At 42.1% G+C, this 20,000-nt stretch overlaps 1 protein-coding gene across 6 annotated transcripts in view; it reads left to right on the top strand.

Moving 5' to 3' along the window:
• LOC135106094 (RING finger protein 37-like) overlaps window positions 1–20,000 on the top strand; it is a 350,223-nt gene that overhangs the window by 249,166 nt on the left and 81,057 nt on the right. For 5 of the 6 annotated variants that reach the window (XM_064014935.1, XM_064014939.1, XM_064014934.1 and 2 more), the window contains one exon: window positions 17,761–17,806. The gene's annotated coding sequence lies outside the window, so the exon portion shown is untranslated. Of the gene's footprint in view, window positions 1–17,760; window positions 17,807–20,000 lie in introns of those variants that run through there. The other variant, XM_064014944.1, reaches the window with a different exon arrangement.

The following is a 20,000-nucleotide window of genomic DNA, read 5'->3' as shown; positions in this document are numbered from 1 at the left end:
AGTATATATATATTCATGTATACATATGTGGAAAAGGTAGCAATGGAAAATGTGAGGATAAAAGATGGAAATGTAATATCAAGAGGTATAATAAATGGAAGGTGGTGAAGCTTTGGGAATTAATGAATGTGTGTATTTGTATTATTTTTTTCATAGATGAGGGGAAGAGCGGTATGAAAATAAATTAATGAGAAAAGTAGGCATATCCAAACTCTCTCTCTCTCTCTCTCTCTCTCTCTCTCTCTCTCTCTCTCTCTCTCTCTCTCTCTCTCTCTCTCTCTCTCTCTCTCTCTCTCTCTCTCTCTCTCTCTCTCACTATACTATTCATTATGGAAAGTACCTCCTCCTCCTCCTCCTCCTCCTCCTCCTCCTCCTCCTCCTCCTCCTCCTCCTCCTCCTCCTCCTCCTCCTCCTCCTCCTCTTCCGTTTAACAATAGATCACTGATGGACGTGTTAGCGCTCTTGTTATCCATTCAGAAGCGATGCACCACCTCTTCCTCCACCTCCTCCTCTTATTGTAAATTCTGTTGTAGGCTTGAATGATATCTGAGCAGTCTGTTATATACACACACACACACACACACACACACACACACACACACACACACACACACACACACACACACACACACACACACACACACACACACACACACACACACACACACACACACACACACACACACACGTTATACAACTGCCTCGTTACATATTCATTCTCTCTCTCTCTCTCTCTCTCTCTCTCTCTCTCTCTCTCTCTCTCTCTCTCTCTCTCTCTCTCTCTCTCTCTCTCTCTCTCTCTCTCACACACACACACACACACACACACACACACACACACACACACACACACACACACACACACACACACACACACACACACACACACACACACCTGGTCGAGTGGGTCATCCAGGTGTTTTCAAGCCTCATTAGCAGCACATGTGGGTGGAGAAATGAACTTTGGAGACGCACGCGCGTGACTGAGAGAGAGAGAGAGAGAGAGAGAGAGAGAGAGAGAGAGAGAGAGAGAGAGAGAGAGAGAGAGAGAGAGAGAGAGATGGTGTGTGAATAACCAACAGGTCACTAGTACCAGGGCAAGAGATTAACCTACTGATGCCCTCCTCCTTGCCACGCCACCTGACCATGAGGGACTGGGAGAGGCTTACTGGTTGAGACGGCGTGGCTTGGAGAGGGATGGGAGAGGTATTTAAGATCGTAGTATAGAGTATAGTTAAGGTTGTCATGGGTCTGCGTCGCTCTGTAACACTGACTAATAAGAGCAATTATTTCCCGGTGGCTTCGCTCTCAGAATCTCCCTTTGTGGTAGTGGATTCTCTGCCATTCCCGATAGATCCTCAATCTCCTGCATCTCTCTTGTGTGCATGAGTAAAGGTTCGGAATCTGGTGGTTATTGGTGTATCTGAGTCGTCTGTTATTGGTGTATCTGAGTCCTCTGTTACCTTCTCTGTTCGATTCATTCTCTTCTCCAGTCCTTATCCCGTGACGGAATCTGTGTGTTGTTGGTTTGTATGCCTTCTTGTATTCTTGAACGCTTGCTTTTCTCTCATCGTTAGTATGTTTAAAAAGGTTCGGAATTTGATGGTTATTGGTGTATCCGAGTCCTCTTTTGCCTATTCTACTCGGTTCTTTCTCTCCTCCACTTCCTGCCCCTTGACGGAACCTTCTGTATGTTAGTATCTTCTGTTTTGCTTTGCCTTCTCATTAGGAGTATGTTTAAAGGTCACAGACATTATTAGTCAGGTTCTCGTGGGTGTTCTTCTCTATTGACGCTGCTGAATCCTATTAAACTTTTACTGGAATTATATTAGCCTCTTTGAAAACTTTACCATCCTCCACTAGAGCCAGTTGAATGTCAAAATAAAGCGCCGAAAAGACTGAAAATATGAGGCGCCTGTGTGGGTGAAGACCGTTAGCACTGATGGCACCAAAGGCTAACTTGCTGTAACTGAAATGACCAAACGACCTTGACCAGACTCATCGCCATTCATTAGGACCCGCTGCTCTGGGACATCTTGGAATTCCCCAGGATTTAAAAGGATTCGATAGGACTTAACTGGATTAACTAAACCTCACGAAGGATCCTTTCCGCACTAAATGGAGTCCTGCGTTGCTTCCGGGAACTGACGCCAGGTCTCGCTTCCCCGTACGTAATTGGAATCGCAAACTAATCCTCGGAACTGACTAGAATTGACTGGGATTTGCTTGCGCTCCTAGTCATTTCTGATACGTAGTTTACTTTGGTGTATTTTCTTACTCTCAATGATTGTAATTTTATTTACATTTTCACCTGCAATAATTTCCGATCTTGAATTTTTTTAAGTTCACATTCACTGCTAATTATTTTCAATCTGTATTTTTTATTTAGTCTGTCTTTGTACTCTTGATAATTCCTGATATATAGATTTCATTAGCCCTCGGTTATGCAAAATTTTTTCACCACTTTCTTTCACCAAGGAAAAGAGAAAGATAATGTGGGATTCTCTTTCTGGGAACTCCTTCAGGTGGGAGGCGTGACCAAATAATTCCATTTCCACCTCGTGAGATCACTTGGCGTCACCGAGGCAGAAGTGACCGTCATTTGTTATGTGGTGACGTGTATTGTGGGAAGGACAATAAATTTCGCCTCCAGAAGAGAAGAAGAAAACGTGATTGTTTTGTGGTATCTTTTTTTCTCTATATCCCGTACAAATAATGAAATTCCTACTCAGGATATTAATTTTGTGGGAGGGAATACATGTTTTCTTCCAAACATTTCCTCATAAATCATGAAATTTCTCCTGCGACAGTGTAACGTGGAATAGGTTTGTCAGTTGAACATTAATGACAGTTGCAATGTAGATGCGGAGCAGACTAGGATAGACAGGTAGGTAGATAGATAGATAGACAGATAGATAGATAGATAGACAGTCTCTCCTGAAGACAACACAACTCCATAATTACTGGGTTGTGGAGGTAGATGCCAATATGCACAGAGGTTACAGATACAGAGTGAGGTGAACATTAGTGGCAGCTTCAGCGGAGGAAGGAAACATAAAAAATGGGAGGGGTGGGGTGAGATATAACGATAAGACACTTCCTGGGTGACAACTCCGAAATTAAGGGCCAAACTTTTCCTCTTTTTTTCCCTTTATCTTCAGCAGAGAAACGAAAAACATCCCTCTGGCCTTCATTCCTCCTCCTCCAAATCCTCCTCCTCCACTGAGCAAAAAATGATCGAAACTCGTAGGTCGCTTTCTAAAACTCATTAAAATTAGCTCTCAAAGTTTCGCTCTTCCTCGCCTCAATGTTCGAGTGAGCGGCGCAATCTTGCTTGAGGAAGATTAATGCCGGGGACGACGAGGACGAGAGGGTGTGAGTGGGCTGCGGGTGAGGCTGTCTGGCTGCCTGAGAGTGGGTGTCATGGGATAGCCGGGAGAGGCGTCAGGTAAGTTGGAACGGTTTGTCATCCTGTCAGCGTTCTCTCCTTTGTATTATGAGTGTTAGGGGTCCCGGGGGATGTAGGAGCAGGAAGAGGAGGAAGAGGAGGAGGAGGAGGAGAAGATGAGGAAGTCTTGTGATGTGATGGATTGTTTTGGTGTGTGTGTGTGTGTGTGTGTGTGTGTGTGTGTGTGTGTGTGTGTGTGTGAAGATAAGGGTAGGTGTCTAGTGGGAGTTGAGAGAGAGAGAGAGAGAGAGAGAGAGAGAGAGAGAGAGAGAGAGAGAGAGAGAGAGAGAGAGAGAGAGAGAGAGACGTACAGACGGACAGACAAAAATTAATAGATATTACTTTTACGAAATTCAAATATTTTCCCGTTAATGAGAGAGAGAGAAAAAAAAAGGTATGAAAATTGTTTATATGGTGCTGGCTAACAATGGCTCGTAAAGTTAATGGAACACGAGACGAGATATGAAAAAAAAGAGAGTGAATAAATAAAATGAATAGTAATAACGTGCCTGCTCATAACACCGTAAATAGTAGGGCCCGAACCTCCACGCCCACACATTTATACACCCACAGTCTCCTCACGCCCACAAACGTACTTTATCCATCATATCTACAGCCTTACCACACTTGCATAAACATATACACCCACACAATCTTGCCACACGCACGAGGCTTTATGTTATCTATCATATCAACAGCCTCCCCACGTCCACCCACACAATCTTGCCACATCCACAATGCTTTATGTTACCAATCTTATCTACAGCCTTACCACGCCTACATGTATACACCCACACAGTCTCCTCACGCCCACAAGCCTACTTTCTTATCTCTCATACCTACAGACCATCGCAACACCGCACGCCCAGTTCACCACGTCACCACCAATCTTGCATCTAAAACACAGCCTCAACACTGCTCTTCTATTACATCAACACCACGCCTACAGCTTTAACACGGCAGGACACCTACTTGATTAAATCGCCGCCACGCCCTCACCCCTGACACGCCTCTACGCCCATACATCACCTCGGCGCCTACAATCTAAAAACGTCAGCTTTATTAGACTAACCTGTCTAAAAAACACACCCACACTACCTTTTTTTATTACACTAGCGCCACCTCTACATCCTTCTTCTATTCACACGCACATATTTTTTACATCAATATATAGCTCCTTAAAAAACACACCCACTTTATTACACTACCTCACAGGCACCTTTTGAAAATACATACTGCTTCTCCTTTCGCTGCTTCCATTAGGAGTTGCCACAGCGGATCATCCTTCTTCTGTCTTCTACCCTTTAAAATACATGCTCATCCATTTTTTATCACGCTCAACACCTACTCGTCGCCGCCACGCCCACACTCCACCTCGTGCACCCGACGCCACACACCCACGCTCGCCACGCATTAAAAATACACCCGGGGTCAGTTGATTCAAAGGTCAGCCTCAGAATCATAACGGTTGTGTATTTTCCTTTTCAAACTTGACACGATATTTTTAGGAACTGAATGCTAATATTAGAAACACACACCGAGGTAAAGCCTTATCATATTCTGACCTGGGGAAGTTAAAGGGGAATGCTGAGGGGTGTGGGGGGAGTGTAGAACAGTGAGGAGGGATACTGTGCTTGCTTGCTTCATTTGCACTCTCGTTACTGTGTCTCATTAACGCGCTCATTATGACAGGGATGAACGTGTCGTTAGCTACCGTTGTCCAGGTCTCAGTCACGGCCGCCGCTGCCTGAGGGGCGGGAAGTCTTGCCTCTTACTGCTTGGAGGCGGAGAGTGACACTTGCTGAGATCTTGAAGGAGGCGAAGATGGAGAAGGAGGAGAAAGCTGAGAAAAAGGAGTAAGAAGCTGCCCGGCTAGTAATGGTAGAGATTATTTACGAATATTGTAGTTAGTGTCCTAGAAGAGGAAGTATTGTGTGTACGTGATAAGGTTTAGTAGTTGTGGTGGTAGTAATAGTCGTTATTGTCATCGCTTTAGTAATAGTAGCAGCAGCAGCAGCAGCAGCAGCAGTAGTAGTAGTAGTAGTAGTAGTAGTAGTAGTAGTAGTAGTGGTGGTGGTGGTGATATAAGAGAAAATTATAATAATAATAATAATATGGATAGCTATGGAAAAAACGTGGACCGCGGAATACTGTAACAGTATTCCCGTTTCATTTTAATTTCTAAGCTCATATCTAATATCCCCATAGTAATAATAATAATAATAGTAGTAGTAGTAGTAGTAGTAGTAATAGTAGTAGTCGCCACTGTACGGCCACGATTTTATACGCGGGTAAAGTATGAATGAATATTTCCATTTTAATTAATGGTGAGAGCGAAGATGCAGAAAGCAGAACTGAAAGGGAAGGGAATGAAGGGAACGAGTGAACTGTGAGATACAAGTGTGTGTGTGTGTGTGTTTGTGTGTGTGTGTGTGTATGTTGCAATGGGGAGAGAAAGCAAGGGTCTGCTAATGAATGAATGAAGAATAGATGAATACAACTACATCATTATAATTTTCACGTGGGTGGTGGGGAGCAGTCATTCCTGACAGTGGCTATTGGGGGAGAGAAATTCAGGCGTGGAAATTGAGGGAGAGAGAGAGAGAGAGAGAGAGAGAGAGAGAGAGAGAGAGAGAGAGAGAGAGAGAGAGAGAGAGAGAGAGAGAGAGAGAGAGTCAGGTATATATTCTCTTGATATATTATTTTAACTTTGACAAATTATCTCATATATTTTGACGTGGATGGCTTTTGATGAACTACAGTGAAGAAAAAAACAAAGCGGAAGTAGAGTGTTATTAAAAAGGGATAGAAATTAGGTAACTAGTGAAATATAAATGTTGTTGGACTCAAGCTTTTGCTGTGCTTTATATTCAGTTCGTATATTTTACCGTGAATGGCTCGTGGTCAGCTTCATGGGACGAAAAAGAATATGTTGAAGTAGGAAATTAAAGTGAGGAGATGAAAGTGAGTTAGTAAATGGTAAAAATAAATAGTGAACTCAAATTTTTCCTCTTTTTGTTTTCAACGTGATTGTCTCTTGAGTGAGCGTCGTGGAGCAGAAAAAAAAATAAGTAGGAGTGGAAAATTGATGTAAAGGAGCAGCAATAAGGTTAATTCTTGAAATGGACTTGTGGAGCTCAAATTTTTCATTCTCTCTATATATATATTTTTAATGTGACTAACTCTTTAGAAACTTCATAGGATAGACATAAAAAATATACTAGGGATGCAAAGAGACAAGCGTGGAAAACTTGGAAAAAAAGGAAGAAAAGAAGAAATGTTCAGTTGAAATCCCAGTCAAACTTTAACGATTCCTTGTATATGTCAACACGTATCTCTTGAGAAACAGTGCGTGGGACGGGAGTATGAAAGAAAACTGACATAGAAACTAAGAGGAGAGAAAAAAGATAAATTTCCTGTAAAAATACCATTGAAACTTGAACAATCGTCCATATACGTCAACGCAAAGGGGAAAAAAATGTAAATCGAAGCTAATAGATAATAAAAGAGAAAAAAGAACAATGTCCAATAGAAACGTCATTGAAACCTGAACAAACCCTCATGTACTTCAACGTGATAGCCTCTTGAGAAAGTTGATATGGCACAAGGGGAAAACCTATGGAAGCCGAGGCATAAAGAGAGGAGTATTGCGGCGGACAGACGAGGCTTGAATGGCTGGGAGGGACGCGGGGACGAACCATTCTGCCCAGGAATCGCTGACGACCCTGCGTTATTGCTCCCCTCTCTGAGCCCTGTATCCCCTCTGGCCATAATGTTACGTAGGAGGAGATGATGGTGATGAGCAGAGAATGGAGGAGGAGGAGGAGGAGGTTGTGAAACAGAAAAGACGAAAAAATGAAGAAAGCAAAGGAATATGAACAATGTGATGAGTTGCACAGTTACATCAGAAAAAAAAAGAGATGAAGTTGTGGAGGAATAAAGCAAAGTAGTAAAGAAAAAGCTGAACAGAATTAATAACAATAGCATGGGCTGCGTATTTAGGTCGAGGGAAGAAAGAAAAAATAAATAAACCAGTAAGAGAATATAGTGGAAGAGGAAAGACCAAGAAATAAAGAAAGCATAGTAACACGAACAAGAATAATAACATGAGCTGGACAATTAGACGAAGAGAGGAAGAAAGAGAGAAAGTGAATTAGCTAATAAGAGAAGGAACCTGATTAATAACTCTGTGGCGTTGCTGTTGGGTGAATAATAATGAAGAAAAACAACGAAGGGAAATTGAAGAAGACGATAAGAGAAAGAACAAAATCAATAACTAAACAACATCAATATCAGTAGCAAAAGCAGGTGAACGGAAAAAGAAGAGGAAGAAGAACACTAAAGAAGAAAACAAAGAAGTAAAGAAACCAGGAAGAGGATAAACACAATAATAACAGTCGGAGTAACAGAAGTTGATAAGCAGATACAAGACAAAAGCAAAATATTGAGGAAGAAAGCGAAGAATGGGGAAACAATACGAGGAGGGATAAAAATACGAAAAGTAAAGAAAACTGTAGGAAGGGAAACAAAGAAGATAAGGGAAACTGCAAGAAGCCAAAAGCCGAACGCAGTTAACAACAACAACAGCAGTAGTAGAAGTTTGTAACTAGAAACAAGAGAAAAGCGGAATATGGAGGAGGAAGAACGTAATAGTAAGGAGAAACAGAACAAGGAGCAAGAAAGAAAGCAAAAATGAAAAGCAAAGACAACTCTTGGAAGGGAAACAAGACAAGAACACAAGGGAAACTGCAAGAACCCAAGACCCGAGCGGTATAAGTATGTACTATCAGGAGAGGAAAAGAATATATACCACATTCTCCCAGTCTTTGACCCACGCAGCCCACACGAGCAGTGCCCCATTTCCACCCATCATCGCCCCCATACCTATCAATCTACCGGGACACGTGTGACGGCCCTTGATGACCCGTGATGACCCGTGATGACCCGTGACGACGCGTGGCGCACCTGAGAGTGTTACGTGGCCAGAACAAAGCTACACTGGAGAGATATGAATACTTACCACCTCCTTTAGGGACGCCTCTACCCTCGCCCTTCACTCTTACCTGCAAAGAGCAAAAAAAAGTTGATATTAATAGCGAGTTTACTTCCTTAGCTACTTAAGATGAAGAGGACGAGAAGGAGAAGGAGGAAGGATGAATGAGAAGTATGAGATGTAAAGATGAACAAAGCGAAGGATGAAGAGCATATAAGAAAAGAGGTAAAAGATGAGGAAGAAAAGAAAGATAAAGGCCGTGAAAGAACATGAAAGAACAAGACTGCAAAAGACTAGTTGACCCACGTGAGGCAGGCGCTGAAGGAGTAGCAAGCAAGCAGAGCAGCATCGTAAGCAAGGAGAAGAGAAAGGAAGGATGAGAATGAGGAGAATCACGAGAGATGAAAGAGGATTAGGAGCAATGGTAAGACAAGCAGAGAAGGAAGAAGGAAACTTAAGTAGAGTTAGTTTCACCACCAGACGCTCTTCAGTGAGTGGGTAGCCGCCCTTCATGCACGTGGCGGTAAACCTCTAACGAGATGAGTGACGGGAGGGCGACTGGGAGGGAAGAGGGTGTGATGGAGTGGCAAGGGACGTGGGCTGAAGAGAGGGAAAAAAGGGTAAAAAGATAGAGGGGGTTGAAAAGACAAGAGAGAGGGAGAGAGAAAAACGGAGATTGAAATGGAGAGAACGGAGATTGTAGAATGTGTATAAGGGAGAGAGAGAGAGAGAGAGAGAGAGAGAGAGAGAGAGAGAGAGAGAGAGAGAGAGAGAGAGAGAGAGAGAGAGAGAGAGTACATTTTATTCAATAGCGTCTTCTGTTTACAAATAATATTATATTGTGGCAAGAAATGTCATTTGCAGTAAAACTTGCTTAAACTTTATATAGGGATTTACAGTGATACTTTTATCATTAGTAATAGCAATAGTAGTGCTAGTAGTAATAATAGCAGTAGTAGTAGTAGCAGCAGTAGTAGTAGTAGTAGTAGTAGTAGTAGTAGTAGTATAGTATAGTAGTATAGTAGTATATTACATTATCATCGGTATTATCATTGTTGTTGTTGTTGTTGTTGTTGTTGTTGTTGTTGTTGTTGTCATCGTAGTCTTGCCTGTTAACTTACACCTTTCATCTCCGATATTTATGTGACAGAACGACTAAATAACATAAGTGAGTCTTGTCAAGCTAATTAAGCTAATTAGTTTACAGAAGGCCTCTTGGTGCATGAGAGAGAGAGAGAGAGAGAGAGAGAGAGAGAGAGAGAGAGAGAGAGAGAGAGAGAGAGAGAGAGAGAGAGAGAGAGAGAGAGAGGGAAATATAGGAAAATAGAAATACAATAGCAGGGGAAAGAAGAGAGGAACGTGAATACGAAATAGGGAAATAAACAAAAACAAGTAGTAAGGAAAGTATGGGAAGAAAATAAGGAGGAAAGGTGGAAGAGAGATGAAATAAGAATCAAAGAAAGTAACGAGAAAAAGAAAAAAAGTCTAAACGGGAAACAGGCAAGAAAATACTAGAAGAAAACAAATAGTAAGAAAAGAGGAAAAAGAAGTCAAATGCAGGAAGGAAAGGAAAGAAGGAAAGAAGGAAGGAGAGATGAAGAGGGGTGAAATGAAAGTTGAGGTAAGGAAGGGAAAAAGGAAAAGTAAATAGGAATGAAAGGAAAATAAAGAGTTATAGGGAAGAGGGAAACACGTGACAGGGAAGATATGTTGATAATAGAAAATAAAAGAATAAACGAGGAAGGAAAGAATGGGATAGGGAAGTGAAAGGGTAGCAGAGGCAGGGTTATACAGGAAAAGGAAACAAATGAAAGGAAAATTATTGGGGGGGAAGTATAATTGTAAAGGGAAATGGTAAACTTATCGTGAATTCTTTATTTTCCAACACAAAAGAAAAAGATAGATAAATAAATAAAGTATAAAGCATTAATATTTGTAATGGCAACTGCATTTTCCCTTTCCACTCAAATTAATCACGTCGCGTTTAATCCTGTAATCAATCCAATTCATTTTCCTTTATCTGTTTTATTTCATACTATTATTTATTGTATCATTCACATCATTTCTCATTTCCTTATTTGTCTCCTAAACTTTTCCCTCCCCTCTCGTATATTTGCTGCCAGCTTCTGTTAACTTTTCCCCCTTCCTGCTCCCCTCCTTATTTATAGTTTCCCTTCCCCTCCTCCTCTTTCCCTTCCCCTCATTCCCTTCCCTTCGTTCTGGTTGTTTCCTTCGTGTCTTTAACTTTTTCCCCCTTCCCCTCTTCTGTAACCAATCTCTCTCTCTCTCTCTCTCTCTCTCTCTCTCTCTCTCTCTCTCTCTCTCTCTCTCTCTCTCTCTCTCTCTCTCTCTCTCTCTCTCTCTCTCTCTCTCTGTTTTTTTCCCATAGATTTTACTTTTTTATATTTTTTTTTGTTTTCTTTTCTTTCTCTAGTTTTATTTTATTTGTTATTTATTTGAAGTTTTTGCATGCGGCTTTGTATCACCTTGTTGCTGTGTCCTCTCTCTCTCTCTCTCTCTCTCTCTCTCTCTCTCTCTCTCTCTCTCTCTCTCTCTCTCTCTCTCTCTCTCTCTCTCTCTCTCTCTCTCTCTCTCTCTCTCTCTCTCTCTCTCTCTCTCTCTCTCTCTCACCTGTATTTTCTCTCCTCACACCTTCAGCTGAGATACTTTGATCTTCTCCCTCACTTAACAATCTATTCCACCTCCTTGCTTCCTGACTTTTCTCTTTTTTTTTCCCTGCTTCTCTGTTTTCCCTTTCCTCTACCTCTCCTACGTCCCCGTCTCTCCCTTCCTCCCTCTCTGTCTTTTGTCTTCCTTCTCCGTCTTATTCTTTTCGGCGTGTATTCTCCTGTTTCCCATTATTTTTCCTCTCTTTCCCAGTTTCCCTCCCCGTCTCATTCTTTTTCCTTTTTCTCATTCTTATTGCGTTTTTCTCTCTCTGCCTTTCGTTTCTCCGTTTCCACTTGTGATTTTTACTTCTTTCCCTGATTCTCTCTCTCTCTCTCTCTCTCTCTCTCTCTCTCTCTCTCTCTCTCTCTCTCTCTCTCTCTCTCTCTCTCTCTCTCTCTCTCTCTCTCTCTCTCTCTCGTGGCTGTCTACATATAACTGTATCTTCTCTGAGTTCAATATATGCTCTAGAAATTCAATGCTCTCCTGTCCTACAATATACAACAATATACAGATGCCATAGAGAATCTCCGTTAGTCACCTCCTCAACTCTTGATCTTTGAAGGAGCTCACGAGTCCGTGTTAATTTCTCTTCCGCTTATAGAGACTGAATTCACGTGACTCTCCACCCTTACTTCTTGGGACGACTGTGACTATGCGTGAGGGCTTATGAGGGTTATACGAGTGTTTGTTATTCTCTCCGTCTCTCACAAAGGAACACAAAGGAAGGACAAATGTAGTCTTGTTCGCCCTCTTTCGGCTGGTTTGTGATAAGCTACTGTCTGATCTAACCTGAAGTGAGAGAAGCAGCATAGTAAAGTAGTAGTAGTAGTAGTAGTAGTAGTTGTAGTAGTTGTAGTAGTTGTAGTAGTTGTAGAAGTAGTAGAAGTAGTAGTAGTAGTAGTAATAGTAGTAGTAGTAATAGTAGTAGTATCTCCTCCCTCTCCCATCACTCTTCGCTGACTTTTCTCCTCTATTTTCTCTTTTCCTCTCCCTTTTTCTCCCTCCCCTCCTTTCCCCTGCCTTCCCCTCCCTCCACAGTTCCCTCCCCCTCCTAGTTTTCCTATTCCCTAGCCTCTCCTCTTCCCCCGCCTTTCTTTTTCCCGTGGGTGACAAGTGGGCCGAACTAATTGAGTGAAGTCAACTCCTGACGGAGCTTCTATGGCTAGTGGATTCTCTCTCTCTCTCTCTCTCTCTCTCTCTCTCTCTCTCTCTCTCTCTCTCTCTCTCTCTCTCTCTCTCTCTCTCTCTCTCGCGTCATTATTATCGGAGTCAAGATAATTACTGTTTTCCATTTTTATTTCGATGGATATAGTGAACCATTTTAATTTCTCCTCTATGAAAATATATAAAAAATGCTATTGATGCCGAGAGAGAGAGAGAGAGAGAGAGAGAGAGAGAGAGAGAGAGAGAGAGAGAGAGGGGGGAGCAGAGACTTTGATCCAGACACCAATATATTTTTGAAGACTCGCATAAAGAAAACGTTAAGGGCATTATTGCAGGGAGGGAAAACAGGTATTTTGACGTATCGCAAACATGTAGAGGGAGCGCACGTGTGGCTTGTTAGAATTAATATTTTTTTGTTATTTTTTCCAGACGCGTCTTCAGAAAGTTGAGGCACAAAGAGAGTGATCGGGGAAAATATTTTGATCAGGAGGGGAAAAATTTAAAAGTATGTAATTATTTTTTAATTGTGTGTGTGTGTGTGTGTGTGTGTGTGTGTGTGTGTGTGTGTGTGTGTGTGTGTGTGTGTGTGTGTATATTTTTTAATGGATCTCAAGGAAGCTTTGTAATCGATGAAAATTCTCTCTCTCTCTCTCTCTCTCTCTCTCTCTCTCTCTCTCTCTCTCTCTCTCTCTCTCTCTCTCTCTCTCTCTCTCTCTCTCTCTCTCTCTCTCTCTCTCTCTCTCACCTTTGTCAGCATGATTTAATAAAGTGTCGGACTGAGGAAGCAAAGACACATGAACCTGAGAAAAGAATTAAAAGTAAAGGAAAGAATTACAAAAGTGAATGAATAATTGTCCTCGCTCACATAAACTGTTCTCATTATTCGCACCAAATTTACTGAAACAAAGATGAATGGACGTCCAGTGGAGTGCATATTTCTGTTATCTTTCCATTCCTGCCTACTCTTCTGTCTTTCCCTTTACTGCCTTCCCCCCCTCTCTCTCTCTCTCTCTCTCTCTCTCTCTCTCTCTCTCTCTCTCTCTCTCTCTCTCTCTCTCTCTCTCTCTCTCTCTCTCTCTCTCTCTCTCTCTCTCTCTCTCTCTCTCTCTCTCTCTCTCTCTCTCTCTCTCTCTTTTTGTATGGAAGATTGGAGGAGGGACTGCAATAAAAACTCATATAAAATGGATCACTTAATCTCTGTTCTCGTAAAAAAAGGTTTATGGTGGATGGATTCTCAAAGGAAAACCCAATTTACCCCTACGCGTCTCTCTATTCTCTTCCAAAACAGTGTAAGTCGTAGGAAGGTGAAAGAAAAAAATAAGAAAAAAATGTGGCAGAGTTTGCAAGTGAAAGAGATGGAACTGACGATACCTGGCTGGCGCTCTCTCTCTCTCTCTCTCTCTCTCTCTCTCTCTCTCTCTCTCTCTCTCTCTCTCTCTCTCTCTCTCTCTCTCTCTCTCTCTCTCTCTCTCTCTCTCTCTCTCTCTCTCTCTTGGATATTTAGATGGATACATATATAGACAGACAGATAGATAGATGGTTGTATAGATAGATAGATAGTAGGTAGATAGCAGCTGGGAGAGAGAGAGAGAGAGAGAGAGAGAGAGAGAGAGAGAGAGAGAGAGAGAGAGAGAGAGAGAATATTGGTGGATACAGAAAAAAAAAACAAGGTGAACAGTAATGCCTTAAAAGGAGTATGGCAACAAATGATGAGGAAAGGTTCTTTGTCTATAAGTGAATTAAAGTGTCCACTGCATTCTTTTTCATCTCTCTCTCTCTCTCTCTCTCTCTCTCTCTCTCTCTCTCTCTCTCTCTCTCTCTCTCTCTCTCTCTCTCTCTCTCTCTCTCTCTCTCTCTCTCTCTCTCTGAAAAATCATTCTCTCTACATTTTTGTTCATAAATATTGGTTTACTTTTCTCTCACATGCTTCCTTTTTCTACCTCACCACTTTCATTCTCTCTCTCTCTCTCTCTCTCTCTCTCTCTCTCTCTCTCTCTCTCTCTCTCTCTCTCTCTCTCTCTCTCTCTCTCTCTCTCTCTCTCTCTCTGCTAATGAGAAAAATTTATCTCGCCTCACTGGAGCGCCATCCTTCCCTTTATCATAATTATCATCTAATGCTGACGAAACCGCCGCAGCATTCCATCGCCCTCCACCATCCCTCTGCTCCCTTCCTCTCCTTCCCTTTATCCTACTTATTCGTGCTCTTCCTTCATCTCTTCTCTTCCCTATTTTATTTTTCCCTCTCTCTTTTTACATTTTTGTCTTATTTCTTTTCTTCCTCCCTTTGTCTCCTTTTTAATTTTCATTCATTTTTATCTCTTAGTCATGCTTCCATATCCTATCTGCATGCCTCTTTTTCTTGCTTCCTTCCTTCCTTCCTTCCTTCTCTCCTTTCTCCTCCCCCTCACTCTTATTTATGCAAGTAGGTGTTTCTCCTATCTCGTCTTCCATTTCGTCTTTTTTTTTCCATTTCCTTTATCATTCTGTCATTTGCTTCCTCATTTATGCTCCTGCACGTTTATTCTGTCCTTCCCTCTTATGATATGTGTGTTCTTTTTATTCTCTTTGACAGTCACTATCTTCGTTCCTTCATCCATTCATCTCCTTTCTTCATTCATTCACTCACAAACTCATTATGCCCTTCCTCCCTCACTTTTAAACTCACTCTTTCCTTTCATTACCTTCCTGTTTCACTTTCTCCTTCACTCATTCACTTCTTTCAACCTCTCATTCGTTTCCCATGTATCGGTAAGCAAAAATTACTCATTCACTCACCCACCCGACTATGCACTCACCCACCCTCTATCACTCACTCTCCAAACACGGCAATAATTAAACACAATTCACCACTTTTGTTTTCAGTAACGAGGAGTACTTCAGAGGGTCTTGACTGGCTAATAGACGTGAAATTACCGTGAACCCAACACCCGCGTGGGAGGAGGAGTAGCGAGCCGCTATCTGGAGCCGTAGGTGGGTGTGGTGGGAGGGGATGGGAGATGGGAGGATGGGAGGAAGGAGTAAGGGAGGTGCAGAAGAGAGGAGTGATGGGCGTGGTGCATTGAGGGTCTGGTTGGGGGTTGAAGGGGGAGTGGGTGAGTGAAAGAGGAGTGTGGGAAGACCAGTAAGAGAACGTGTTTGTGTGTGTGTGTGTGTGTGTGCGCGTGGATTTAGGTGAGTGAGAGTTGGTTTTGTGTAGGCAGAGGAGTGCGTGGTGAAGTGCGTGTAGGAATGTTTGGAATGGGAATGCTGATTCTGTGTGTGTGTGTAAGTTCACAGAGAGAGAGAGAGAGAGAGAGAGAGAGAGAGAGAGAGAGAGAGAGAGAGAGAGAGAGAGAGATGGCCTTGTACTGTGTTGTTTCTCCTTTAACAGCAACTGTGCCCCACCCACCTCCACCTACTCACTGCTCCACCCGCCTTCACGTCCACTCCTCCTCCTCCTCCTCCTCCTTCTGTTACCGATTTGCCTCACCTGCTTCCACCCACTCAAGTTAAAGCATACTGACTCTCTCTCTCTCTCTCTCTCTCTCTCTCTCTCTCTCTCTCTCTCTCTCTCTCTCTCTCTCTCTCTCTCTCTCTCTCTCTCTCTCTGCTAATTATTGTAATGTCTATTGTTATATTCATTTGTTTGCTTTAATTATAGATGCATTGGGTGTTTAAGGCGAGTTCACTTCTCGTGTTTAATCTCCTCCTCCTCCTCCTCCTCCTCCTCCTCCTCCTCCTCCTCCTCCTCCTCCTCCTTAATTATTCCTCGTGATGCTAATGATTTTTTTTTTAATATCCCGATTTTTCTTCTCGTATTGTTCGATTCATGTCTGTTTTCATCACATCTATTTTTACCCCACTGTCATTAAATTTAAGCTATTTCTCCTCTTCCCCCTTTTCCTCCTCCTCCTCCTCCTCCTCCTCCTCCTCTAACTCCTGTGCAGTCCATATATTTTTTTCTTTTATGTTTCTCTTCCTCTCTTCCTCACTCTTGTTTTTTTTTTCCATCCTTCTCTCATCAGGAACTTCTTTCATAATCATGTTGGGTGTCGCATTTTCGATAAGGAATCAGATCTCGTTTCCTTGATGAGTTCCTGGACGTGTGAGATGGAAGCACCGGCGTGGAAGGAGGAGGAGGAGGAAGTGGAAGAGGATGAGGAGAAGGAGGAGGTGGTGGAGTGGGTATGATCCCTTCCTTTCCTCCGTTTCTTCTCTCCCCTACTCTTCCTTCCACTCCTCCTCTCCTCCTTTCCTTACAGTGTTTCCCTCCTCCCAGTTTTCTTGTTTTTCTCCATCTTCCTTACCTTGTAGTCTCCATCTCGTCTTTTCCCTCTTTATTTATTTTTTAGTTCTTCTCATGCTCCTCCATCCTCCTCTCTCCTACCCTTCCTCCTCCTTTCCTCCATCCTATTTGCAGTTGTGATTGCTCTTTCCTCCTTTCTCATTTCTTTTTTTATTTATCTTCTCTATCTTTCTGCTTTTCTCTCTCCCCCTTTCCTTTCACTTTACATTTCATCCTATTTGCTTTTTCGTCTTTGCTCTCCTCCTCCTCCTCCTCCTCCTCTGAGAACACCTGTTACATATCTTCTTAACTTCCGTAACTTTTTGTCTTCCCATCACGTTCAACAAAGTTTTATCGACGTCAATATTTCCCGCGCGAGAGGAAACAAGGTATTGATATGCTGCCGGCGTACCTGTCTCCCTCCATTCTCCTTATTTTTCTCCCTTTTTAAATTTTCACGTTTTTTTTTATTTTCCTAGTCTCCCTCGCTTCCCGTGTCTCCCTTCAGTTTTTTCTTTACTTTTTTTATATTTCTCTCTCTCTCTCTCTCTCTCTCTCTCTCTCTCTCTCTCTCTCTCTCTCTCTCTCTCTCTCTCTCTCTCTCTCTCTCTCTCTCTCTCTCTCTCTCTCTCTCTCTCTCTGCTATTATCTTTGTTTTCCCTCATCTCCCTCCTTGTCATGTCTCGTCCATCTCATTTTTGTCTTATTTATATTCTTTTTTTCCTCCATTTTTCCTTCTCAGCTTCTCCATCCAACCTCTTTCATGGTCTTTTTTTTTTCTATTTTTCTTTATTTCCGTTTTCTTTTAGTTTATTCTCAGATCTTTCGTTGTAGTTCGGGTTTCAAAGCGTCTCTCTCTCTCTCTCTCTCTCTCTCTCTCTCTCTCTCTCTCTCTCTCTCTCTCTCTCTCTCTCTCTCTCTCTCTCTCTCTCTCTCTCTCTCTCTCTCTCTCTCTCTCTCTCTCTCTCATTACCCTTCTGTACCGCTGCCTCGAACTGGTGGTGAGATCTATACCGCCTCTGTCACAAACTTGCAGCGCCCACACATCTGCTCTCGCTCTTAGGCCACTTACTCTGCTGATTAGAGTCTCGCCAACTTGGGCAATTGGGTTGGCTGGTGCTTGTAAGGCGAGTTGGACGTGGAGGTGAAGTTTGGGTCATTCGTATTTATATATATATGTGTTGTTATTTATTTATTTGTATTTTTTTCTTTTTGTTGCAGAGCGTGGTGTCTGGAGAGGAGCTGATCGGGTGGTGTGAGGGAAGAGGTGAGTGTGGGAGTGTGTGAGTATGTGTTGGGTAGGTGGTGGGATGTGTGTGTGTGTGTAGGTAGGTGGGTGGGTGATGTTATTGTTATTGTTGTTGTTGTTGTTGGAATGTGTTTATATTGCTACTATGAATTAATCCCACCATTTCTCTTTTTCTGTGTTATTGGAAATTGTTCATCAAGATGGATGGTTTGTTTTAATCCAAATAACTTATGTTCTAAGCCTCACACACCACCACCACCACCACCACCACCACCACCACCACCACCACCAAAAACCTACTCAAGTACCCATAAAAAACACTCACCGTCGTTACAGCTTACTTATCTAGACCTCTTGTTATTCTCCTCTTGCTCCGTTCCTAAATTACCTGGCTAAGTAATCAAGTTAGGATCACCTGGTGGGAGAAGGCACCGAAGAGACGCGTAATTCACTCTATATAAGGAACAAACTCCTCTGTTGACCTCCCTTAAGCGTAATTATATCGATTTAGGCTTACTGTGTGTGTGTGTGTGTGTGTGTGTGTGTGTGTGTGTGTGTGTGTGTGTGTGTGTGTGTGTGTGTGTGTGTGTGTGTGTATGTGTGTGTTTTGGAGGGTGATTACATAAGGAGGAGGAAATGGGGGTAAAGAACAAGTTAAGAATAGAAAGAGTTAACTGGGACAAGGAGAAGGAGGATAAAGAGGAGGAGAAAGAGAAGTGGGTGAAGGAGGAGCAGAAGGTGGAGGTAAAAGGAAAATGGTTGAGTAATTGAAGAAACAAAAGAGAGCACTGCAAAAAGGAAGACGAGAAAGAAGTAAAATTAGGAGAAGAAGGAATAGCAGGGAAAAAGAAGAAGAAGAAAAGAAAAATAAGAAAGAAAAAAGACAGAAAAGGATAGAAAAAAAACTAGAATTAGAAAAAATAAAAACAGCAACATTAATCATGAAGAGAAGAGAAGAGAGAAATAAAAAAAAAACATACTGGAAGGTGATGATGAAGGACAAGAAGACAAGGAGACAAGGAGACAGAAGCAAGAGGAGGGAAAGAAAGGCGGACATGCAGGCTGGAGGGAGCAGAGCGTGCATTACCAGGGCGACACAAGGCCATTAGCAAACCCGATACCTGTTGCCAGATAAGCAGGAGAGCAGGGACAGCCTCTTAAGGTGCCTCTTCTTTTCATGCTAGACTATGACAACGGTTATGAGGAGAGCAGTCATTCACAGAGAGAGAAAAAAAAAACAAAAAAATACTGGATGGTTCGCTTAGTCATTATAATTCAACTCTTCGTTATTCATATTACGTAAATGTGTTTCTCTTAGCAGGTGAACTTGTCTACAAATCAGTCAGTTGCCTCTAAACAACAACCATATGTATTATAGTATGGGATCAGTACGTATCCTTATCCAATTTTTTTAACAGGATAAATAGAGGGGAAAGAAAAAAAGAAAGAGGACTGATAAATTGATTATTTTTTCGTACCAAAACACGCCGAGGGGAAAAGAAAAGGAGGAAGGGGGAAAAAGATAAAAGAAACAAAGAGAGACATGCAAGAAGGAAAAGAAGTAAAGAGAGAAATGTAAGATGAAAGAAAGAAAAAAAGATACAAGAAGTTAAGGGAAAAATGTAAGAAGAAAGTGAAGAAGATAAAAGAAGGAAAGAAATGTAAGAAGAAAGGGAAGAAAAGGGAAAAGAGAGGAATTTAAGTAGAAAGGGAAGAAGATACAAGGAGGAAAGAGAGACATGTAAGAAGAAAAGGAAAAAATATATAAGTAAAGAGAAAATGGAAGAAAAAATGGAACAAGATATAAGAAGGAAAGAGAAAATATAAGAAGAAAAGGAAAAAGACAAAAGAAGCAAAGAGAGACATGTAAGAACAAACGCAGAAACGATAGAAGAAGTGAAGGGAAACATGTAAGAAGAGAGTGAAGAAGATAAGAGAAGGAAAGAGGAAAATGTAAGACTGCATTCCCGACTATTATTTCCCCCAGTTTCCAGCTCAGTGGCCTAGTCTCCAGCACATCCCAGGCTTTGGGGGCAGAGCAAACAAGTTCGTTATCGCGAGGAATGTATAACTTAGAGCAGGACATCTCAGTGGAGGGAAAGGTGACTGTACTTAGGCGGGTTCGATTCTTGGGCAAGCCAGTCAACTAGTGGAGAGGTGTCTGGAAAGCTTCTTGTGGATGTAAATAGCTAGAAAACAAATAAAGAATAGC

Source organism: Scylla paramamosain, chromosome 12 (assembly GCF_035594125.1).
Source record: "Scylla paramamosain isolate STU-SP2022 chromosome 12, ASM3559412v1, whole genome shotgun sequence".
In the NCBI taxonomy this organism is placed as follows: domain Eukaryota; kingdom Metazoa; phylum Arthropoda; class Malacostraca; order Decapoda; family Portunidae; genus Scylla; species Scylla paramamosain.
This window is presented reverse-complemented; position numbering and strand designations above follow the sequence as displayed.